The sequence below is a fragment of the Lagopus muta genome, chromosome 4, assembly GCF_023343835.1.
Source record: "Lagopus muta isolate bLagMut1 chromosome 4, bLagMut1 primary, whole genome shotgun sequence".
NCBI lineage: Eukaryota > Metazoa > Chordata > Aves > Galliformes > Phasianidae > Lagopus > Lagopus muta.
In genome coordinates this window covers 47,314,655-47,340,505 of record NC_064436.1, presented here as the reverse complement: position 1 = coordinate 47,340,505, position 25,851 = coordinate 47,314,655, and the positions used below count along the sequence as shown (strand labels likewise).

At 37.6% G+C, this 25,851-nt stretch overlaps 1 long non-coding RNA gene across 2 annotated transcripts in view; it reads right to left on the bottom strand.

The window, feature by feature from the left end:
- Window positions 1-1,616: 1,616 nt before the first annotated feature.
- LOC125692290 (uncharacterized) overlaps window positions 1,617-25,851 on the bottom strand; it is a 31,506-nt gene continuing 7,271 nt past the window's right edge. Inside the window, exons 2-5 of one of the 2 annotated variants that reach the window (XR_007376566.1) lie at window positions 24,986-25,046; window positions 24,032-24,210; window positions 9,326-9,385; window positions 1,617-7,664 (exon numbers count right to left, since the gene is read on the bottom strand). This is a non-coding gene — a long non-coding RNA (uncharacterized LOC125692290). Of the gene's footprint in view, window positions 7,665-9,325; window positions 9,386-24,031; window positions 25,047-25,851 lie in introns of both variants that reach the window. The other variant, XR_007376565.1, reaches the window with a different exon arrangement.

The window sequence follows — 25,851 nt, the reverse complement described above, 5'->3', positions numbered from 1 at the left end:
GCATTGCTTAAAGTATTCCTTTTATACATGAACATGCTCACAATAAAAGCCATTCCCACTCCTGGCTTCAAGAGAATGGAACTGCAGAAATACATACATTTTCTTGGTGCTAGGCTGAATATGCAAAAGGTAAAGATCTGCCAGAATACTGTACAAAAGTACACTACTTCACATGACCAGAGAACAAGACATTCAGTATGATTTTGGCCAGAGTAGAAGTTGCTCAACTGTTCATTAACTGGTCTGAAGAAGAAAAAAATAGTAAATGCACATTGTATAAAAAAAGAAAGTATTGATAAGTTCTCTCTGAAAGATAAAACAGAAAATAGGGGATGTCTGTCATTTATTTATTCTGAAACACAACAAAAATATTGTTCCATTTCAGAGATAAAAGAGAAAACAAATAAAACAGCGCATCATAAGACGTTTCAAAATACATCTATATAAAAAATGACAAAGAAACAAAGATGTCCTCAGATGCTTATGACCTCCTGTGCTGCAGATATAATGAAGAGATGAGGTGGATTTTTAATTTTGACAGGTTACAAATCAACACTAATCTGAGAAATAAAGCTGTGTGTCACAAAATCCCATTTTCTATGTTACTGGCTGCAACTGCCTAAAGCAACATATCTTTTGAGGGCTTCTCTGATTGTTTCTGTTAAACACGGATGAGGAGTAGACTCGGGTCCCATATGTTCTTTCACAGTGCTTCATAAAGATGTTTTATTGAAAGCAGAGATTTTTTCCTCTCTAAAAGTTGAAGACAAGCAGAGTACACTAAGGATCTTTTTTGAGCACAAAAATGTGATTCTACCTTCTCAATTGAATCAATGTAAAAGTCGAAGTAAACTATCAGAATAGATTGCATGATCCATAAAACCCACACATCTCTATTACTGGAATTATGAGCATCACTGTAGGACTTCGTAGGTCTTACAACTACTCTGCTGTAAAAAAAAGGGTGTGGAGATATGTTTGAACCTTAATGGTATTTCAGCTGCTATAACACCATTTCACTGACATGAGCAAAAGGCTCTTTATGGATGGACTTTAGCTGAAATTTAGCTCATTACTGCTGATAGAAATGTTGAAGTAGTCTCAATATTAGCAATAAATGTGAGGCCTTGATTTTTTTTGCAATAAGACTTTTCTGAACAAAATAAAATGTTCAGTTCTGCTGACTAAGAGCTCTCAGGATTTCTAGGACCTTAAAATATGGAACCTTAAAATATCCACTGACTAGGTGTAACTCACATAGAGCTCTTTTTTCTTTCTTTTTAGTTCATACCAGAAGAATTTGGATAGCTGAATATTGTAAGACTCAATATGACCTTAGAAGAGAGAATACTTGCCAGTATTTTGTCTGTCAATTTTTTTCTTGATCATATCATCTAGTTAAATATTAAGTCATTTCATTCCAAGTAGCAACATAGTATTGTGCATTAATGCAGCTAAGTGGATGTGAATAAGTACAGGGAAGCAGGTTAATGGCACTGCTGACCTGAGAAAGATCACAAACTGACTCTAACAAAGACAACAGGATTTCAGAGACAGACTCCATTTATTCAAATTTTAAATATTATTTGTATTTTATTAGAAAGAAGTAGCTGAAGTAAAACAGGTAGTGCTTCAGAGAATGGATATATGCTAAGAGATACACGTATTCTTAAATATTAATGTAGTTTCTGAGTCATTAAGGCATTTCTTTTCCATTAGTCATGAAGAAAAAAAGATTTAAAATGAGGGGTGATGGGTATTTATATGGGTGGATATACCCATCTGTCTGGCTAATCACAAGCAAATTCATTTTTTTCTGCATCTAGATATGTGTGTATACAAATACATATAAATACATATATTTGCATATTATACATCATTTACACTGTGACCATTTCATTAGGGAAAGAGTTCTACAAACAAATAACAACAGATTGAAATTTTCTTTGTAACTAAGTGGGTTACAGGGAGGTGGGTAGAGGTTCATATAGCAGTGGTTGCTATAGTTACAGCATCTCTCTCTGGCCCTTTAATGAGGAACTAATCACTTTATTCTTTCCAAGACTTCACATTTCACATGTTCGTCTCTTCACCCACACCTGACATTATTTTCTCCCTGAGGAAAGGCAGAAATTTATTAAGCCTCCACAGCAAAAAGGCTCTTTGACTAGCTAATCCCAAACCCTGAGGGAGAAGAAACAGGATTTTCAGTGAAGTGCTGTGAATAAGAGAGGCAGGAACCTCCTGTGTCATGGCAGTGAATAACACTTTCCACCTCACCATAGCTTCCAGCAACCCTAAAAGACTGCCAAGAAAGTCTGTACCTTACACTTCTATTGCCACCTGTCATTCAATTAAATATCAGAGATGAGGGGAAAAAAAAGAAATTAAAATTTACAAGTGTTTAATGAAGAGCTCTTGATAGCATGCCCCAAAAAAATCAGTAATTCCTAAGATTAAAGACATCACAGGCTCTGTATGCACACATAGTAGCTTTTTCCCCCTCTGAAGTTGTGTCTATGTCTTTATGTTCTGACAATGCATTTTACTGAGCACATGCCCAAGCTGAAAATTAACTAACAATGGCAAATGCAATTTAGTGCCCCTAAACATGCATTTCTATTATTTCTTTAAGATACACCTTTCTATCTTTTCAGATGAACTTACAGCCAGGCTCAGTGCTGAAATTAAAAAAGATGGTATTAAGCTGTGTCACAGATTTTGCTATGCTTAACTGACAAACTGAAATTACCCATGCTTGGTCATTGCCTCAAGGAAATTATGTTTTAATTTACTAGGGACTCAAGCCTGTGTGTGAAAATATATATTTGCCTACGTCTCTTTCTCTTGACTTTTGAAACCACTGCCATTTATCAGACAGATATAAGAGGTAGGCACTTGAAGGTACTGTCTTCAATACCATAAAGACAGTAAAATATATCTTGTCTTTAACACCTTAAAAATATTCTGATACTTTTATGTTTTTAATTATATCTCAGTATTTTTTCAGTAATTTCAAGAGGACATTATGTTCTGTAACTATAGATGACCAGAGAGAGAGAGAAGCAAATGCTGAGCCACACAGTGTGTTATGATCTCAATCCATGGCAGCAGATAATCTACACGAGACACAAGAAAATTGATATCTTTAGTTCCAACAAGGAACAACATTTTATTGAAATACTAAGAAGCAAACAAAATAATAATAATAATAAAAAAGTTTTATTACATTAGATTTAAGAGAGGGAAAGTATAGTTATCTGCTTAGCAAAGGGTTCTGACTTCTTTTTATAAATTCTTTATTATTAGGAGGAGGAATACATTTAAACTTAGCATGTAAGTGCTTGGTTATAGTGTATGGCATGAAACCTGACAAAGGTTTAACAGAACTGTCAATGCAAAAAGTCACTGCAATCTACAGGGGACTTTTACATCCTTTAGAGATAGTATTATAGAACAGTTTTAAGGACACAGCACAGACAAGATAATTTATTGCTTGTTTTGTCTTCACCCTCTCTATTCCTTTTAAAACAAGCAAATTCTCAGTATCATGTGCATCCAATATAAATATGTGGACAATGTTGAGGGTGAACATTAGGTTTGTCAGTTCAATTTGGAGGCCCGCAGATAAACTGGCATGGTCCATGGTCCACCTTGGGCTGACATACACTATAGGATATCATAAACATTGATAGGAGCTGAATTGGAGAGATTCTACTGCTTGACCTTTGTTTTTCTTTCCAGCTTTTTTTTTTTTTTTCCATTTGCAAATGTTTTCTTAACAAAAAGAGGGAAGCAAGGAGCTGAGGAGCAAAATAAACAGAAAACTGAGGCAACATTGTTCCTTATAGAAATAGATCTAAAAAGATCGTTCTTTCTTGCAAGCTAATATCCTTTTTTTTTTTTTTTTTTTTTTTAGCATATCAAGGAAATAGGAAAAAAGAGTTTTTTTGGAACAGAAAGTGATACAAACACATTACCCATTGTGATAGACGGTTGCATGAGCACAAAAAGAAAAGTTTTTTAAGAAAATGTTAACATCCTTAATTCCTGAAATGCTTACTGTCTTTAGGTACACTTACCCTTGCTCAAAGGCCCTTACGGATGGTAACAATTACTTAAAACAACAGTAAGTACGTTCCATATGAATCTACACAGATTTTGAACATACTGATAAAGTAGGTGGCATCATCCTGAGTTAGACTTTCTCTATCTAGTGAATTAAAAATACATTTGTTTCCATAGCAAGATCTGAATTGCAAGCACTATTTCTTTCAATTTCAGATAGGTAGGAATATGAAGCCTAAGCAGTGATAATAGTTACTTTTGCTAGACTCTGCTTACAAAAATACCTTGCAATGAGAAGGTGACATTTTGCTGAACTCTGCTAGCAAGGCAGCTAAGTTCTTTTCTGAGCTGCAAAACATTTTATAATACAAGCAGTTGCCTATTTGCATATGAAAGACAAAAAGCAACAATTAAACTAATCTCCAGAAGATCAATTACTTCATCATTCCAGTTCTACACATAATTTGTCATATCATATTAGCTTTTCCTTTTTAAATGCTGTGTACCGAATAACCATTTCTTCCTGACTCATCCTTCTGCAAGGCAGATGAACAAATAATATTTTTAAACACTTCTGTTCTATTATTCCAAATAGAAAGTGGGTCACTGGGTTTGCAAACAGTTATCATGGCATTGGCTGAGATAGAGCCAATTTTCTTCACAGAGGCTCACATGATGCTGTGATTTGGATTTGACAATTGGAATACATACTTTGAATATATGTCAGTATACCTATATACTAAAGATAAGAAGATGGTTTCAACAGTTGCAAATATTCTGAACCTTCAGTATAAATAACTAGTGTAGATGAACACAGTTTCATGAGGAATGCGTATGTGTGGAATTCCATGATATTTGAGGAGATGTCACATGATAACATGATAACATGCTACTGAACACGGAGAAATTGCAAAGTGAGATTGAATGTGCATTTATATATTTCCTGGAGTTTCCTACTAAAAATAAATAGCATTTTAAAGTTACTGAGTTCAGTAGCTGGAATCTCTCCTTGTTTCCTGATGGAAGATGTAGACACAGCCTAAATTAGTATACCAACACAATACATGAGCCTATGAGCCTGTCATGCACTTTTTGTCTTGATGGTTGCTCAAGCTATTACTTAGTAGCAAAGAAGATGAGATTAATCAAACTAAATTAGGCAAACACTCAAATATTTAACTTCCATTCACTACCTGTAATTGCCAGTCAAATTTAAATACATTCACTTTCTGAATGATAAAATAAAAACGTCCTTAGTGGAAATATTTGACTACATATTAACTCAAAGGGAAAATTGGGTTATTAATGGAATGGTAATGCTCACAACATTTGAAAAGAAAAGCACGTACTAATATTTTGCATGTTAGGATTTCCCACTGTTTTACAAAAATGTGTAAGTCTAAAAGAAAATAATCTGCTCCTGAAAACATCAACTAAATATACAACAATTTAATGACCTAAATTGATCATGAAAGAAAAACATGGCAATGTACTGTATATGCTACCTCTAAGTGAGGAGATAATGTCTTGGAATAAAACTCTGCAATAGCTTTATTTTTAAAAGTTTGGGTTGCACATCAAGAAAAAGATCAATTTGCAGTCAATGTAGAATATGTGACATGACCTGAAAATAAGTAATTAACTTGTAAAACTATAAATACTTGAAAGGTGAATAGTGATATCACTATCACAAAAAAAGGGAAATTCAAACTGCCTGCTGCCACAGTAGAGTTCTGTTCATGCTTAAATCAATTCAAACTCACTATGATTTATGTGACACAGACAAGGGAGGAGATACAAACCTAGAAATAAGCTTGCTGACTGGAACCTAAGACCTTCTCCTGAGACGCCCTAAAGCTAGGTGTCCTCATTCTTCAACGAGTGTGCCTTCCCGTTGTTTCCACAAGTTAGGTGTCTGCTCAGCTCTTGTGAGGCCCCGTCTGGAGTACTGCATTCAGGTCTGGGGCCCCCAGTACAGGAAGGATGTGAAGCTCTTGGAGTAGGTCCAGAGGAGGGCCACTAAGATGATCAGAGGGCTGGAGCACCTCTCCAATGAAGAAAGATTGAGGGAACTGGACTTGGAGAAGGCTCTGGGGAGACCTCATTGTGGCCCTCCAGAACTTGAAGGCAGCATATAAACAGGAGGTGACATGGCTGTTTACGAAGGTGGATATTGATAGGACAAGTGGGAAAGGTATTAAACTGAGACAGGGGAAGTTTAGGTTAGATATTAGAAGGACATTTTTCACACAGAGGGTGGTGACACACTGGAACAGGTAGTCAAAGGAGGTTGTGGATGCCCCATCCCTGGAGGCATTCAAGGCCAGGCTGGATGTGGCTCTGGGCAGCCTGGTCTGGTGGTTGGCGATCCTGCACATAGCAGGGGGGTTGAAACTCAATAATCATTGTGGTCCTTTTCAATCCAGGCCATTCTGTGATTCTATGTTTCCTTGACTTGGCAATGGGCCCAACCTAATAAATCCTGCCCTTCAGATTATTTACTAGCCTTGGGTTTTGACTTTGACCTGGCTCAACATCAGCCAGCATGAAGTCTGGAGAAAGACAGCTCACTCTACCTGCAAAACTGACACCAAAAGTCCAACTATTTCTTTCTGCTCTGACATCCTTAAACCTTTAGTTTGCTCTTGCACAAAGGAACAGATCTAACAGAAGAGATATCTTATGCCCAGGAAGGCTTTTCCCTAGGAGAGGACAGATTTGAAAGTCTTCATGTTGCTGAAAGTATCTAACCTAACTCATCCTGATGGCATGACTTAACCTTTATATCTACCTCTTTTCCCCAAAACAAGATTCTATCAGCACATCCTATCCAGTAGGTACACCCAGTAAATTTTTACTTCTGTACATAAACTTATATTGACATGATACTATGGAGGACTGTGTGAGGGCAGTTGACTTTCAAGTGAATTGGAAGTTGATCTGCAAAGTTAAACAGTGATAAACCCCGAGAGTGATAATCCAGATTCAGCATCTCACAGATCTGTGTAATTTAGTCAGTTCACAGTCTTACTGACTTGCTTACCACCCTTTAGATATCAGCTGTGTCAATTCTTGGCTGCTATGTGCTTTCCTAGCAGCACATTTTCTTCACATCACTGATACAGATCAGCTCCTGACTTAAATATATTCCCTTCTGATGCCAGATGAAGGAAGGGTTCAAATAAACAGAAGAAATAGAATTTTTCATGTTCGTTTTTGAGTGGGACTCATTGACTTTCATTCTCCTCAGGATTGATTGTAGAGTAGCTAGAGGTACATCCATCCATCCATATTTAGTCTAGCAAAAAGGCAAAGTGCTGTGGTGAGACTTAGGATGTCACCATGTTTGCATTGCAGCCGGTGGACATCTCCTCAGTGTCCCATGCCACCTGAGGGTCTCTGCAATGCATTCAGCTCCCCGAGGCAGAGGTCACCTTAAGCCAGATGGGATTTTTTAGAAGACTTGGCATGTTCTAAATTTATATCTACATCACATTTCACCAAGTATGACACAGAATATTTTTCTTCTTTCTCTATGTTGATGCTTCTTTTTCTGGAATGGCGAATTTCGTTGCCAATTTCTCACTGTGGGATGGCTTTTCATAGGAAAAAAAAAAAAGAAAAGAAAACAGAACATGTGGATTATCCAAACTTAGCTTTTAAATTAAACCAATAGGCTATGACAAGTAGTGAATTTCTTGAATGGTTACTGCACACTGCAGGAGGCATTAAAAGGTACAAGACAAGAAGCCAATTGTTTTTTAAGCACTCAAGTAGAGTGAAACTCAACTGGAAATGAATTACCTGGAGTGCATTATTGCTACTGCAACATCAAATTCATGCACCTAAATAAAACAGAACAAGCCATGCTTTAAATAAAAAAAAAAAATTTAAAGAAACACAAGACTAGGAGGAGTTCATAAAGTCAAGTATTCCATAGAAAACTTATATATAATTTCAGACGGTACATCAACAATTTTAAGGCTCCTGAACCTTGAAATAGAAAACTTGCTCAGACTGTTCAACACTATAAGATACTCTATGGTCACAGTTTCACTAAGTGCTGAAGAACAAAAACTGTTTATAAATAAAGTAAAACTAACCAAGGACATTAATTTCTGGAAAAAATAAATTGAAAATATTTAATTGAAAATATTTAGTTGGTATTCTACTCAGCAATATATTTAGAAAAATCACATTGCTAATGACATTAATAATTGTATTCAAATTTCATTCAAAATTTGGAATTTTCATGCTAGTTTCATGCCATTTTCATGTCAGTTTGGTTATCATTTAAATAAGACAGACAAAATCAATAGAGTAAAAATTATGAAGTCTGCTTCTATATCCAGATTGCACTTTATCCAAGAGTACTTCATTCCTTATAAGGTCTTACTGGTTTCTAGAGTCAACAAGCAGGGTTCTGCAAAGCCTAATTTCTAGGCAATTAAACCCCTATTGTATCTAGAACCAAATGGATACTAGTGAAGTTATGCATCATTTTTAGTGATGCGTTACACATCTGAGAGCTGCCACACTAGTGCTACCAAATTGATTTATTTTATCTTAAGAGCCTAAGCAAGGTGGATCTACAGCCACATGAGTGTTTCAAGTTGAATGTTAAATTGAAATTGGCCCAACCACCTCTATGGGACTGATGAAAAAGCAACTAAGAAATGAGAGCTCTGCGGCAATTTCTATAACTGATTTAAAGGAGAAATAGTGAATTCACCAATAACAGCCTCCTCCTTGTGTTTAATTGAGCATTTCATTTACAGAGTACCCAGCTTAGCTATGAAAGCATACATTTAGGCTTAAAATAGTCTCAGCAATTGCACAACATGTTAAGGCAGAAAAGCCAAAAGCCAAACCCAAGGAGGAACTTTTAAAAATTCAGTTTCACTGAAATATCAGAAGTGCTCGAGGTATTGAGGTTTTGCAAAATCTCTAAAGTCTCAGTGTTAGCTAAAAAAAAAAAAAATCTTCAATGAAAAATAGAAGATGAATATTTGTTTTTCTTTCAGTGGAAGAAAGCTGAATTAAGGGCAACAGGCTGGCATAAAAGAAGCCTGCCTACAGTACATACTGTTTTTAACTTCATTCTCCATTCCCAGTTTCAGCAGCCTTGTTCTAAAAAATAAAAAAGATCTGCAATGTTTTCAAGCATGGATAGTGAAGCAAAAGCTGTCCTTATGGTAACAGTTTTCAACTTCTCTTTACTAGCTTAATTCTGTACTTGCCTTGAAAAAAATCTCACCTTTTGCTGCTCTTATGCTTGAAGGATGACCCACTGTGCTGCTGACAAGTTTAAACTCCTCTGAAATTGAAGGAACATGAATATATCCATTGAGAAGAAAAAAAAAACAACACAGGATAATCAGCTTAAAAATTTAATGCTGTCACAGGTTTAGGTGAAATATTTTTTAAGTGCATACACTGTATGAGCTTGGCTTTAGCCCTCCCTTGCATAAACATTAGAAGGTGAAAGCAGATTGCTGTCACTAGAAATACGGTTATCTTTCTGGGCCCAGAGGCAGGACAAAACCTCAGGCTAATGGTCTGACGCTTATTGCATCTGGTAAGCAATGTACCTTCACAGGTTAGGGAGATGAGCTGCAACCTGGTGAACACCATGGAGTGTTAGCAATAGATATGCATCACAGCACATCTTACAACACCAGTCTCAGTCTCAGTCATAGTCATTGACAACTTCAATCCAATTTACAGCAGACAGAAGAAAGCATAAGCCTTCAAAAGTCAGAAAGTGCATCCTTACCAACCAAGGACCAGCATGCAGCGTGTTAACTGATGACCTTCCTCCACATACCCGTGTGGAAACTCACAATCAGAAAAACATGCTTAATTTTCCTTCAGCTCCCTTCAACTTCATATTAGTTGGGGATCAGATTACGGCTTTTACTGAGTTGCAGTCATTGCGGTAAATTTTAATAACTTTTATAACTTAGTAACTGTATTGATTCCACCCTCGTCATAAGACCTAGGAGTTATTTCAATCCTTTTGTTGAAAATGAATACAAGAAAACATGAAAAATAAAGTACCACTTTGGATTTACTTCAGATTATAGAAAAAAAGTTACAAAAATAGACCTAAATAAAACTACTTACATTTGTGCATGAGGGAATAAAAGAAGAAGAAAAAGAAGAAGAGAAAGAAAAAGGGAAAGGGAAAGAAAAAAATAAAAAGGAACTAGCAAGCTTCATAAACCCTAGAGCATGTGTAATTCCATTTTGTTCTAATTCGTGCATTTTATCAAATTCTGATCTATGCTGTCTCCAGGTTATGAGAACTAAAAAATCACTCATTTGAATTCTTACCACTCTCAGATGGGCACCAAGATTTCTAGAAAATCATCACCCCATAGGATCAGATGAGAACAAAAGAAATGAAACTTATTGTTTTTTCTACGTAGGCTTTCCAGAAAGCCTTTTTTTAAGGCTCTGAGGCAAAATGGCTGAAAAAGGAAAAGCATCAGTTTAACAGTGCAAAGGTTCTTGAAAACTGTGTGTAAATAAAACCGTGTCTTAGTCTTAAGGGTATGCTAATCTTGAGCATTGAGAACTCAAATAGAGGAGCTCAGTGCATGGAGGTTTTTAATTGCCAAAGATCTCACTTAATCTTTCAGCATTTCTTATTATTGCAATACTTTGTGCTTTTGTTGGCAAGAAAGTATTTCTTTTTACCCCAGTTTTGTCCCCTGATTGTTTCCCAATTGTTCTTTTAGGCTTCTCTTCAATAATCAGATTGTGACAAATTTCCTCATTCTGTTTAAAAACAGTGCTTGAAAATACTTTCATCTCCCTCTGTGACAAAAAAAGCTACAGAAATGCATGAAATGCAGTAGCCAACAGCAAGGAAAGCGAAAGTTCTAGCACAGACCCTAATAACAAACACCACATGTCCAAAGATTGCACCTGGTCTTTTTATTTGTCTGGTCTGCAAACAAATTCTGGGATTACTGTCAGAAGTTTGTAATAGCTCAAAGTGTTGCATCAAAGGTTCCAGAGATTTGGGAGATTTTAGTATATTATTGAGAAAAAGGTAAGACTAATTACAAGAAGCATCAGTCTGGTGAAGAAATAGAGAGTTAAAATGGGAAAGCCTTGATGGGAAAAAGGGGGAGTACAGCTGACTGACCACCTGCTCCAAAAGAAGCATGAAGAAATCAATTGGCTTTCCAGTTGACTGTGGTATGCAGTCAGTGTTAGTAAGTGGCAGTATAAATTAGCTAAACAGACATCAGCAGCAAACTGACACTGTACTGTGGGAAAAATTCTTTTTCCTCTCCAAACTGTTTTCATTGCAATAGTTACTGTCTTATTACAGGATAAAAATGTGGCTCTTTAAAATAGGCCAAAGTTTGGACTGTGAATATGCCTAACTTCTTAGTACCTAAGGTTTCATTTTCCCCTCTTCTTACAACTATTTTGGAATGGATAAAGCCTTAGTATTGACATAGAAACATGAGATTTAGTTTGTGGGAACTGAAATCAAACAAAATCTTTTTATCAAGAGTTCACTACATTCATCAACTGCAGTCACAATTTCTTTGTGCATTAGTCATGATCTTGATGACTGAAAGCTGTTGGCTGTAAGTATTTCCTAAACTCAGACATGCTCTCTTTATCACACTGGTTAACAGCAAGTGAAGCACTGACTGTTTTAGTAACCTTCACTCATGTTGTGCAGTATTTCCCCAGCTGAGGAAAGGAAGACTTCTAGGAGAAGAGAAGAAAAGCAATCTTAGATGAAAATTTTTCATAAGAACTTTTCCTACTTCTTGGTCATGTTTTCAACAATCATCTGCAACTGAGCCATATAAAGAAAGGCAAATAAAGGATAACACCCTACAGTTACTGTGGGCTACTGCTTAAGTAAATGTGCAAGATCAGTGGGAACCACTTGCATGTGTAGTCATCTCACTTCCAGTACACTTTGTAACAGTAATCTAGACTAACAGTTGATTCACAAATAGCTTAACAAACATAGGTTTTAACAGAGCAGACCCATTAATTTAGATGTATTCATGTCTTTTACAAATATTTTGGCAAGCGTGGGCTAGAGCTACGAAAACATTTAAGCCCTGGTTGCCCTCATCACTTTATTTTAGAGAATTTGCTTAGGCTGTGGGTGAAAAGGAGCTCCCTGTGCTCCAGGCTAGACTTACGCCTCACATATTTCACCTCCCAGGAGGATGTTTTGATGTGAGGTTCTCAGTCCCCCACTTGACTCTGGTTCCTCCCCCATCCACCTTTAATGACCACGTCTAATCAGGTTTTCCGTTTGCTCCCTCTCAGAAAGTCATAAAGAAACTCAAAACTACCTCATCCAAAAATACCCCAGAGCAGTGTCTCTCCATACATACCACATTGCTGGATCAGGACAGCAGTGATTAGATATTTCTTTTATAGCTTTACTATGGGATTAAGAATAAAAAGAAAATAGTAAACATCTTTGAAGCCTTTCCCCGTCTTTGCTCTCAGCACCTGCAGGGCTCACTGCTCTGCAGCTAATTAGCGTGGTGCTGCCAAGCAGTGCGGGTGAGGCAGAGCTGAGGACAGGGCTGCAGCCTGGCCAGGCAAAGAGAGCCATTCCTCTGCAGCTGTGGAGGAATGTGTGCCCCTCACAGCCCCACTGTGAGGGGCAGGGAGCAATCTGATTCAGAAAAAGTATCCTGATTTCAGTTTTACAGGCAGGCCACTGCCGCGATCACAGTACTTGCGCTTTTTCACTCCTATCTTTTGCAATCCTTTGCAAGCACGAATTTGGAACTGAAATGATTAAACAACATAATTAGACATTTATTTTAACTCTGTGGGCCAACGTGTTGGCTGAGGCTTTGCAAATGATGAAAATCACAGCTGCCATGTTCAGCTTTGGGAGCAGCTCAGCTGCACTGTGTGTCATCACTTCCCATCCTGCTCTCTTGTTTTAATTAGACACTCTTGCAGGCAACAAATCACAGTGATATTCTTCCCAAATGCTGCAAGTGCCCAGAGTAAACTGTGAATACTCAGGGAAAAACAAAAAGGCAAACTAGATGTTTGCACTCCTTAAGGTACCAGGGCTTTGCAAACAAAATAGCCATGTTCAGGTAGAGGCAGCCTACCACAGCCACAGTGGTGTCAATCCAGATATTGCTGAGGGAATATTGCCTACTCTGTATGGAAATAGGCTTGGGTTGTCTGAGGCTCCTGACCCATGCTTTACCTCCACCTTCCTTTCCCAGCATTCTTTCCCTCTGTTCCCAGGATACTGCTACCCAAAAAGGCTATGACACCAACCAGAAAAGAAGAGAGAGCAGTGAGGATGTTTCACTCATTTCTTCTACCAGTTAACTCAATGAGTATCACAACTCCTGGAATTAATTCCCAGCTGTCTCACTTTTCACCAAAAGCAAAGGATCAGATCAATTCCTATAGATGTGAACACAAGAAAATCATTTGCCTTTCTTTCTGTGGGAGTACAAGGCCTCTAGATCCTTCAAAAGAAAGACTCCTTGCTTTTATCCACCTCTCCATCCCAGTCCCAAAAGTTCCTGCTATAAACAATACTCTAAACCTCTCTTCCCTCTGCAAGTTCCTACTCTTCTTTAGGACAAATCCTTTTAATCTTGTGAGACCATTCCCACTGCTGAGAAAGTTCCAGCAGGAACTTCCCTGGGAAAGCTGCCCAGCAGCATGCTCTGCCTATGCAATACATTGAAGGCAAAGTGCCCTGCACTTCACAAGCTTCTCTAATTTTCACTCCTCGTGACCTGCACCTTCCCCTATCTTCCCCAGCAAAATGCTGAATGCAGCAGAGCGCTTTGTGCCTGGCTGATCCGGAGGAAACTGGTTAGAAGAAACATTTCTTTTAGATAGGAGAACATACAGCTTAGTGTAGAGGGAAATGCTCAAGCACTCCAGGCACTGAACTGCATCTTGAAGTGAAATCTTATCTCCCAGCAATTTCTAGTTGGCTGCAGCTGTAGCTGACCTACTACTAAGTGTAGTAGGAAGGGAAGAGCCACAGCCTCCTAAATAATAATAATAGCAATAATAATAAATTCCATGTCAGACAGCAGTACTTATTTATAGTCATATTAAGTGTATTAAGTACTCTTACAGCTATTTCTGTTCGGCAAAACACTTCCAGATATGATATGGAAAGATTCATTTTAGCAGGTCTCATTCTTTGAAAGAGGCAGACGTTTATCTTCCAGGGTTTAGAACTTGGATAAAACAAACTAAGCACCTTGCAGGTATTCTCTCACTATTGTAATGGTAAAAAATATATATATTCTCAATGAAAAATATTTCAGACCATATGCAAATCAGCAGATTGCTTTGCAGGAAGAACTGAACCATTCATATGTAGTATGAGCCATACAAGTTAATTACAGAACAAACTGCTGTTTTGAAGGATGATTACAGATGAGGCCCTGGGTATGCATGTAACAAGATGTGTTAATTTGAAATGATCTTGGTTGGGAAAACAGCAGAGCAGTAGCTTTTCTCCTGACAAGATAGAGACAAGCTGCTGTACAGGGGAATAGGAAACAAGATGAATACTGGCAAATTACTGCCTCTGAGATATCAGCACCAGTTTTACTGAGTAGCAGATTGCTCATGGGAACAGTATCAACTGCATGATCCTGGTTCCAGAATTAATATTCTAATATAACCCTAGTAGAGCATAAGAGGTTGAGTAACTAAAAAATCATCTGATCCACAGCTATGTGGAATCATCGGTAAACTCACCACTCTGGATTCTCACAGAGTCCCCTCAGGTGAAGGCAAACAAAAAGGTTATTCAAACACTGGGCCAGACTAATACAAACTGAGGAAGAAAACACTGCTTGAACAACTCCCTGTTGAGACACTGAAAAAAACAGATGCCTGTTTGCCAAGGCAGGCTGCTCCCTGAGCAGCTATCAGCTTGCAGCATGTATCTGCACTTACAAAAAGAGGTTTAAGAAAATGTATTGAACTGCAAACAAAAATAGTAGCAAGAGCAAGCAGAGCTCAAACAGCTGCATTGCAGTAGATGTTTGTTTTTGAGCATCGTGACAGAAAATGCTCTCCAGTGCGTGCCTTCAACAGGAATGCCAGGATGCTGCTAGTTCTTGCACTCCCACTGACTGGGATGACAAAGCAATGAGCGTAACTGTCAGGCAGGAAGAAAAAAGCAGAGAACTCTGCCGAGATGCTTCAAACAAAAGAACATGAAGATTCCTATAATCAGCATACATCTGATTAGACTGCAGGGGGTACACAGTACAGCGGAGAAGAAAGAGCACAGACTGATGGGAGCACTGGAGGCATATACAGGACAAAAAGGTGCACAGCACAGAGAGGGGAAGGGCTGGCAAGGCACTGCACAATAGAGAACTGCTGCACAGGTCTGAACACTACGAATGAGGAATAATTTATAGAAGAATAGAAAAACAGAGTAATAATTTAAAAAAAAAATTCAAAAAACAGAGTAATAATTAAAAAAAAAATTCAAAAAAAAAAAAAAAATCAGAGAACAGCCTGTAAGGTCATTGCATCAGAATTGCGCATCCATGTGTACTTCTCTGGGGCCTAGGGGTTACAGCTGGCAGGAATTGGTGCTAAGATGATTGCACTAATTCTGGCTCCAGCAGTGATCTGATCTCTCACCAGACATACCCCTCTGTTAAATGAAGCCTGCTTACAATTTGTTGTTTGTTTCAAAGTGAATGCTGCAAAGTCACAATAGCAGCTCCTGATGCATTGGAACCAACTGACCTGAGCTGTACAAGGAGAGGTGGGCAGGCCGTACAACAGGCCTTAGCCAACTCAGTTTTTCCCAACATAATAGCACTCACTCACTCAGCAACACTCAAAACCTGGAGGTGTTCAAATTCCTTTGACATCCCCCAAAATCTGCAGTCTCCTACTCTCACAAATGTTTGCTTCAGCCCGTGCAGCTCAGTACCCCATTACCAGCCAAGTCTGTAGTAGGTGCCACAGACATTCCCCCACCGTCACTCTGAAAGCAGCCTGTTTCAAGCAGGTCTCATAATTTGTGTAATTGACTCTGGATCAGACACATTTCAAAGAACAGAGTATTCACAGAGGCAATGCCACAGGGAACTGTCCCATAGCAGACCTCCATTTTCATTGGGCATCTCCCATCCCAGCAGAGCTCTTAGCTCAGGTACCATATGATCCCAGCACAATTACACAGTTTCTCAATCACAGGCAGAATGCATACAAGCAGAAACATCTTCCCACTAAAATCTAAATAGATACATCTACAATTTTATTAGTCACAGCCCCCAAGCTACTTTAAATATTCAAAATATCATGTTTATCTTTGTTGTTGTTTTATTTTTTTAATCTCACTTGATTTCTCCATTGGAAACACAGAAATGAGAAAAGCTAATTTTAAATAAAGCACTTTTATGGAGCTCAACATCCTTTATATTTATTTTATTAGAGATTCTGAATTCTCAGCTATTTTTTCTGACCAATTAACTTCCTAAAAATTAATGGACCTACTTTATTAATTTTCTTTTCTTCTTACCCTTGTCCAGTTAGTGAATTCTCTTAATAACTGATTCATATTAGCCAATCTTTGATTTATGAGTATTTCCATTTTTTATTTCTTCATCTTTCTACTATTTTGAAACAGTATGTTAAGTATCATTATCTTGTCATTATTTACTGAGCAAGAGGCCTTCTATTTGTTTTAATTTTCTTTCCATCTCTAACTCAGACTGACTGCTTGTAATTCTCCTTTCCTATTCAGCTGATATTAATGGAAAAGGGGGAAGAGATTTAAACTAAACAAGGGGAAAATTCAGATTGGATGGTAGAAATTACTCAGAGGGTAGTGAGGCACTGGAACAGATGGCTAAGAGAGGCTGTGAATGCCCCATCTCTGAAGACCTCCAAGGCCAAGTTAGATGAGGCCCTGAGCAGTCTGATGTGGTGTGATGTGATGGGTGGCAATCCAGCCCATGGCAGGGAGTTGGAACTAGATGGCCTTTAAGTTCCCTTCCAATCTAATCCATTCTATGATTCTATAATTTTCTGACATCCAAGGCAATTTGCTTAAATCCTCAGCCCTTCTTTGACCATCTGAAAGCACTCTACACGCTTTCCCAAATGCTTTTTTTTTCCCCACTGTCTAAAGATTTTTTCACAATATTTTGGATCTCAGATTCCTGATCCTTCTTTCCTTTCCTTCAGAAAAATGACAAGTATCATCTTTACATCATTTTCTGAACTTCTTAGTTCAATTTTGTCTGCTTCACTCTATATCTCTCACAGACTACTCTGCAAATTGAAAAATCTTAATTATAGACCTACTTGTGTTCATACAAAATTTAAAGAAATCTGACATATGCTAATTCAATCCAAGTTTTCTACTACCAGATTTTTTACCACGTTTCCAGTGCTTACTGTGCTACCTCTCTATACAAAGGTAAATCCAGCAGCAGCAGCAATGAATTATAATATTAAGAAACATGGAGGGATAAAATCAAAGAAAAGATAACTATATGTAAGCATCCATAGTAAAATCAACTTTCAGGAGGATTTGGCAGCTAATCATAAACAAAGACAACAGAATTCTGAAGAAAAAAAAAAGATCACCATTTATACATCAGCTAAACTTATTTCCAAGAACATGTGACACTAATACACCCAACTCCTGAATGCAGTGATGACAGTATGCAATTAATAGCAGAGCTGTCTTTTCTGAGTTGGCAAGGTCCAAGCTTATTCCTCACCCCCTAATATTCATACCATTCATATTTAATTTCGACTTTGACCACACTGCTTCAGTTAATGCACCTGCAAGCTGCGGGCTTCTTTACTGTCATGTTTACCTTACATTACAGCCCTCTTTGTCACCTGCATGCCAACACATTTGTTCAGAAAGTCATACAGGTAGAAGGCCAGCAAAACAGAAAAGGCAAGAACATTATTAGCTGTGTCTTTTGAAGAGAATTAAGTATATCATATGAATTGTCAGTATAGGCGATACCTCTCTCCACCATGTTACAGATATCTCCTCAGTGAGGTAAGGCTGAGCTGCAGCAGTTCAAAATTAAAGGCAACGCTTAGAGAATCATAGTCTAAGAAAAGCTTTTGCAGAAATAACTTTTTGATACTAAAAAAAGACTACTGTTTTGATCTATTTGCATGTAAGTCAGTTAACCTTTCTATCTTTACCTAAGAAAATTGTATTGACAGACTGAATACAGTTTGGACAGGACTAGAAAACTGGTGAGACATATGCACCAGTCAGCATGTCACATCATGCAATAAAGACATAGTAGCAGGAGTCCTCTGAAATAATAAAAAAAAGATGTCAATAGTAAAGAGCTATATTTTAAAACAATCCATTTAAAAAAAATCATTTGTTTATTTTTTCATTTGTTTGTTTGATTCTGAATAAAGGAAATATAACTGATATTTGCTCAAGAATGAACTTCAAGAGCTCGCATCCAGGCTTATACCCAAGGCAGGAGCAAGAACATTTCTGATACAGGTTATTTAAGAGGAAAAAGCAACCAAAGACTCCCAAATGTCCCCAGATGTCCCTATGGTGGAACACAATACCAGTGTACAGATTTTTCTGAAGTAGAAGTTTTTCCTCCCTGTGTGAATGTTAACTCGTGATCTTGAGTTTCTAGTCAAAAGTAGAAGACCAAATGTTATTCTTCTAAACACGGAAGATCAAGGGAGTGTATGAAATCACCATGACATAAACACAGGAAGAACCTGCACAATCCCAGCTGGTGTCAGCAGTCACACAAAGCCCTGAAGGGGCCTGTGCTGCTCCACATAGCCTTTCTAGTGCAAGAAAGACTTCAGGTCTCTACAGGAATCCCACCAACAGGCACGTGGTCAGCAAGCAATGGGCTCTTTGACACTATTAGCAAAGAGCTGTGAATCCTACAGAAATTGATAAATGTAAAAAAGTAAACCAAGTCTGTTTTCTACTTTGCCATTGAAGTAATTTGTTATATTACACCTTTTCAGTAGCAATATCCTCACTTTTTCAGTAGGAGTACAACTTCACTTATTCATTCTTAGCTTCTAAAAAGCCTCTCATCAAGGATGCTATACAAGTACAGTCCTTACTAGCAACTGCTGAAACAGGAAGTCTTTGAATGAAGAAAGGTGTCAAGATTTTTCTTCTATAATAGCTTGAAGTCAACAGCATTTAGGGTTGGCTTTTTTTATCCTGTAACATTTCCTGTTCAGGAATCAGAAAAGCTGTTCTCTTTATATAATTGTTTCCTAAAATTGCTGTTTTCGATTTGCATAATGTATCATTTAAGTAAAGGTAAAGAAACATTTCATCTTGATAATTTCTGCCAGAGCTGAGATTGCAAAATTGCTTCTTGTTAGAAGGAAATTTTTAAAAAGTGCCATCACTGCAACTTTCCAGATGGGAACTAACATATTTTCAGTGCACTGCAATAGTGTGTTATATCTGTGATTGCTATTCAGATCAGACTAAGAAATGCTAGTTCCAGCTGAGGTAAATTTTATGATCCCAATTCTTAACTATTATTTTATATGTATACAGCTAAATATATATATTTATTTAGCTAGTCCATTGGCTCTACATTTTGTTTTGAATATAAAAAATGCTCTACAATTTGACTTTCTAAGGTATGCCGTTTCTCCATTGTTAATATGCTATTAAAGCTGATTTTTTTATCCAGTCTCAGTGAAGAATACAACTCTTTAGCCAGAATGTTATTTTCTATTTATCAGTTTTTACCTCTTCCAAACTTGAATTCTTGTCTATAATAAATTACAAGTAACCTATAGTATGAATCACTGTGGTAGGTTAGATCTATTCAGAAGGCCAGATCTAGAAAACCCACATAATTCCTTGTAAGAAAAACATGGAGGTTCATGTCTGATACTTCTGTGGGATTAGCCTTTCATTGCCAGAAATATTGCTGTCATTGCGTTGAAGAGTATCACGCAGTTCATAAGTCTGGCAATTGATCTATAATTATATATTGTTTATACAGGTTTGGATTGATTTAGCCAAGCATATGACGCATATACTTCTTTTTAAAGTCACAGCTTACATGCTTTAGTTGGGAAGAAAAAGCTTGACATAATGCATTGCCACTTGACTATTTAAAAAATAATGTATCAGTCAATTACAGGCAACATAGAACACATGAATACTGGTTTACATAGTCTTCTTCCCAGATTACAGGGCTTCTACTGAAAAGGAAGAAAACACCCTCATTCAAGCTGAAGCACTGCAGCTGGATATGATCACGAACTATCTGTGTTTACCTGGACTCTCCCATGCTTTCGTTGTACCTCAAGGCAAGCAAGGTCTGGAGCTGTATAGCCCTTTACAGCCCTTTCTACTCAGCAGAGTAGAAAAATTTTGTTTCTGTATGAAAACACTTAATTAAAAAAAAAAAAAAAAAAAAAAAAAGGACAAAACTCCCCATTTATTCAGAGACATTTTTAAAACCTAGCCATTGTAGTGATCCATTTTTTTCAGTGTCTTTGTTTTTCAAGGTAAGTTTTTTTTAACATAGACAAAACCTAAAAATTACAATAGAAAATAAAAAACTGTGACGATTTCATTTTTGATATCTTATTTGATCAAAACAAGCTCTATAAAACATTTCAACAAACAACTCCAATGCTTTCCGTACATTTAATGACAATGACACAGACTTAAGCAATGTGCAAGAAATCAGCCACCTGCACAAAAGGGCCAGAAAGATTGCCTGTTTGATGTCAGACCTGAAAGTCTACAAAGAGCGTAAAGTATATCCAGAATACACAGCCTTCAGCCATGTGGTTGGTGATTCATGAAGCTATCACCTTGTCTTAGTCCTGGCAGAATAATTTGACGTATGCCCTAAGTGAATTATTTGTATGCTACCACTGGAATGCGACCACATGATATAGAGTTCACATGTGGTGGCACCAGCAAGATCATTTAGATATTATGTCTGAGATGCTAAATATCTTTATTGAGGGAATATCTTATGGTTATTTTCCATACAGCAAAATAAACATTTGCAAAGGACCAAACTGCATTAATACATATAATTTCATTTTGAAATGCAGGTATTAATAGCATTCCATGCCATCTATGGTAGTTTAGTTTGATGTTCAGCTAGAACTATCAGAACTCTGAGGGTTAGGCCAGTGCAACTTGCTTTCAAAGCAGTTTGCAGCATTCCTTTATTTATTCACAATTCAACTTGAAGCTGCTTTGCTGTTTTTACCTGCTTAATGATTAGATAAAATTACAGTCCCTTAACCAAGGAACATGAGGGCTCTTCTGTGCCCTTCTGCAGCCTACTGCACCTATGCTATGGGCTAAACCTGCCAGGACCTCTGAATGCTGCTGAGATCAGCTGCCACAGAACTGAGTAACATCATTATCTTCTCTTGTCCTCCAGTGAAGGAGACTGTATATTGAGACAGCACACACCAGTAATTCCCAGGAACCACCTGACTAACTGATTGGAGCCATAAGTTCTCCAGGAACTACATTAGATGTTAAATTTTTAGTATAGATTTAGTCATAAAGAAATAAAAATCAATAAAGAAGTAAAACTATATCTTCATTATACTTATTAAACACTGCACTACAAAGTATATGAACTGCTCTGGGGGCATGCTAACTAAAGCTCTTAAACGAATACACAAGTGGGGTTTTCTCCTCCACACCATGTACCTCAAAGAAGTTTGTCTGGTTGCTTGAACAATTAATGAATAAAGTCGTTTGTGACAAAATAATCCTAAAGAAATTTTCTTACACTTATTCAATAACTGAAATCTTGTCATAAATGTTATTTACTTTACAGACAATTTCTGCTCTGATTAACTAGAGTATCCTTCTTCAGGAGTGTTCTTGAGCACATCCTCAAGTCTCACTGAAATCAATTACTAAGTTAGTTGAGGGAATCAGTTATGAAGAGAGATCTGGGAGTCACACTGGACAAAAGTAAGAAGGAACTGAAAAGTGGAGAAGGAAAGAAAGAAGGGAAAATCCTAACCTTGAAGAAACAACAGAAGGAAGGCAGGGATTTGAAATTAAACCTCCTGGCCTTGGGCTGCTCACTTTACTGTGGCCATTGTAGGGATCTGTGCTACACTCTTCATTAGCTCCAGCACAAATATCTTTCATACTTCTCTGATTTCTTCATGACTTTTGCAAAATGCTTTGTTCTACACAAGTTTCCAGAGAAAATAATTTAAACAAATGTTAATAGCACAAATCTACCTGTAGCCTGAATTAACTACTTGTGAACTTAGCTAATTTAAATATATTAATGTAATTATTATTAACTGAACACTGAGGAAAGTGTGTTTACTAGGGAAACACAGCAGCAGTGCGTTTGCAAGGACATAACCAATACTCGTGGTGAAGATCCATGAAAAAGAATTAAACACGTGATTAAGTAATGATTCGGTTGGTTTGCTCAATTTAGCACATACTGCTCCCATGATAATGAAAATAAGAGATGCTCGCATTATATAATTTATTCAGCAAATTTGACTTTCATGTGAACAAAATAAGAATAAATCATGCTGCATGAAACAAGACCATTTCACTAAAGGAGCGCTCAGACTTGTTCCTGCAGATCTTGCTTTGAGCGCCTGTAACCTACTGCTGCCACAGGGTGTTTCTGCCTATCTCAGAAAGGGATTTAAGAGATGAGGATGCTAGACAGGAACTGTTCTGAAGTGGCTCAAAGGGAAATATCAGGAAGACAACATAACCCTCATCTTTCTTCAAACCACCCTTTCCATTTAATTCAGGGCTACATTGAGGCTAAGAACTCCTGTTAAGCTGCTGCTAAGATTATTTATTCATAGAATTTCATTTTCCTCATGTTTCCAGCACAACTCCTGTAGTTTTGCCTCTGACAACAGCGGTTCTTTCCTCCTAGGATCATTTATGCATATCCATTGCTCTTCCACTCCAAAAGAGCACTTCAGTAACCACAGCCAGCACTTACTGGGTAGGGATCTAAAATATACATACAGAACAGGAACAAAAACTTTCATGTTTAAGTTTTAATGTATCTAATTGTTAGGCTTTGCTCAGAGATGACTTAAAGAACTGGACAACCATGAAGTCTGGCTCTCTCCAAACTTTTCTCAACAGATACAGGTATTTCATCCAGATTTCAGAATCTGTTAAACCAACTTCTCTCTTTATCACTATTTGCACTAGCAAGCTGATTGTCATTTATGCTCATGATTTTATTTAAGTCAGTGACCCAGAGAAGACTAGTCGACCATATTTTAGAAGGCAGCTTACTGTCAACAACCTATAAAAGGGCAAGATAAAGGACACTACACAATAGTTGATTGAAAAAGATCTAGCAGATACAGCAGTCTATAAAGGTCACAAGTTCGATACCAGGGAAAGCAAAACACAGGTAAACAAATTCAGAATCATCAATGCAAACATCTTGACTAACCCAGCTAGGTGGATATTAAAGCTGTCTAGCTGTCTGTTCCAACTACATTCAATCTCCTATAGTTGGGTGGGTAAAAGAAACATTTACTGAACTTGTAACAGATAATAATAGAGTTAGTGATCTAACTGTCCAGAGCACAATCAATTAATTTCACTAAAACAAACAAACAAAAAGACTAGATAAAAGAACTAAAGTCATAATTCGTTTCTCAGAGAATAAGAAAATCAACTAAAAACACAGATTTATGCATGAAATGGCACAAACTGACTTTTTCTAAAGATCTGCATCCCTTCATCTCTCAGTTAAATATTGCTATCAGGAATTAGTGTTTTGAGGTTTGCAAAATATTTTATGGCTTCATTCAAGAAACTGGCTTCTTATAGCTTGCATCAATATGCATGTTGTAAAGTGGGCAGGGGTCTTTCAAAAATTTTTATAGGCAAGTGCTTTAACCATTAGCCTAGTAAAGAAATGGACATAAGAATTACCTCAGCCTGTAATATTAGGCATTTTGTTTGGTTGGTTGTTTTTTGCTTGTTTGTTTCGTTTTAAAGAAAAGCATATACAACACCAGGGAGACCCGAGTTGTTTGAGCTGTTTTGCATGCTCTCTCACTGTTGTGCATGACTCTTCAGAGTTAGGAGCTCTTTATCCAGCTTCTTGTTATCTGAAAAAGAGAATACTTCAATACATTTTTAATGAATTTTCTGTAGTTAGAAGTGACATTTTCTCAGCTCATAAAGCAAAACTCTCCAGAGACCAAGCAGAAAAAGACATATATGATGCATATCCAAAACTTAAACAAATATAATTAAATAAGCTTGGAAACAGTTCCCATCCTAGTGCTTTTGGCATTGTGTTCCAGCAGTTTCAAGTGTGCTAGTTTTCCAGTGAGATCCCTTCATCAACATTCCTTGGGTCAACAGCGCAAGTACAACACTTCCATCAGCTTTGAAAACAGCTCAGCAATGAAAGGAATGGAATCTCTTCTTAAAGACTAACCTTCAGCCTCACTTTCCAACAAAGAGAACCTTGTAATGTTTAATATAATTTCTCCACATCTTGCTTGCTTAACTAGTTTCTTTCTGCTCTCACACCAGCATGGACCCTTCACTCCCTTTCTAACTTCTCCAGCCTCCCTCAGCTGTGCTGTCTCTTGCAGTGAAGTCAATGGAACTGCCTGTCTGTGTATCTTCACTGGCTGTTGTTATTACATAAGCTATCAAAAAACATGCAGATCCATGCAGATCCAGACTCATCCAGACTATTCCAAGCTGTTCCATCGCATCTACCTGCAGCTGGATGGTTTCATGGATAGCTTTGTTCTGATTATCTCACATGATCTAACACAATGAGCTGCTTTTACCTTTAATATATTCCAAGTCACCACTCCGTAGATGAACAGCGATATCCAGGACTTAGTAGAAGAACAGGATACTTACACGTATCTTCTTCAGAGCTGTTCCAGCAATGCAACCCAAAGCATTTCTGTGAGACTAAGTCCTGCAGAAAGGAAGGAGGAAGAGGGCAGAGCAGAGTGGAGGGCAAAAAGCCAGAACCTGACTTCCCCAAACATCAGGTTTTTTTTCTCACATGAGAACTAAATACTAAGTGTAAAAGTAGAACACTTTAATGGGAATTGAGAGAACCTGTTCCCAGGTCAGTCTCAGGTTTTTTTACAGGGCTATATTCAGAGCACTCACACAGCAAAACCCAGGCTCAATACCACAATTCAACCCAGACGAAAAATAAACCCACAAGAGAAGTCTCACACCCCTTCCTGCCAGAAAGGAGCCCTGGTGTTTTCAAGAAACACAAATCACACTCAAGCCTTGCACCTGACAGAATTCACAGCTGTGATAACGACTGACTTAGGAGGTGCCTGACACCAGCCCTGACTGCTGTTCTAGGCTATAGATGAATTCCTTTAACACTGCCAGGAGCCAGAGCTCTGACTTCCAAAAAACCTAGTCTCAGCATTCTCCGAAAGCAACAGAAACATACCTGGGATGCTGTACAGTCTTTACAAGTAGCCTGACAGTAAAACTACCTGCCAAATCAAAACAATTGCCATTAATAAAACATACAGTGTGGGATAGCATCATGCCATACAGCATTAAATGGCAGCATCAGCACAAACAACTAGTTTGCACATCAGGCTTGTAAAGCACACCCACAGAAGCCAGGAGAAAGTGATGCAGAATCTCTCAAATCTAAGAAATAGCTGTGGCTGTCAAACAGATTTCTCAGTGTCAAAATCTGTCCCTGAAGCAAACAGCAATTACAGCACTTTGAAGCACTGTAAGCC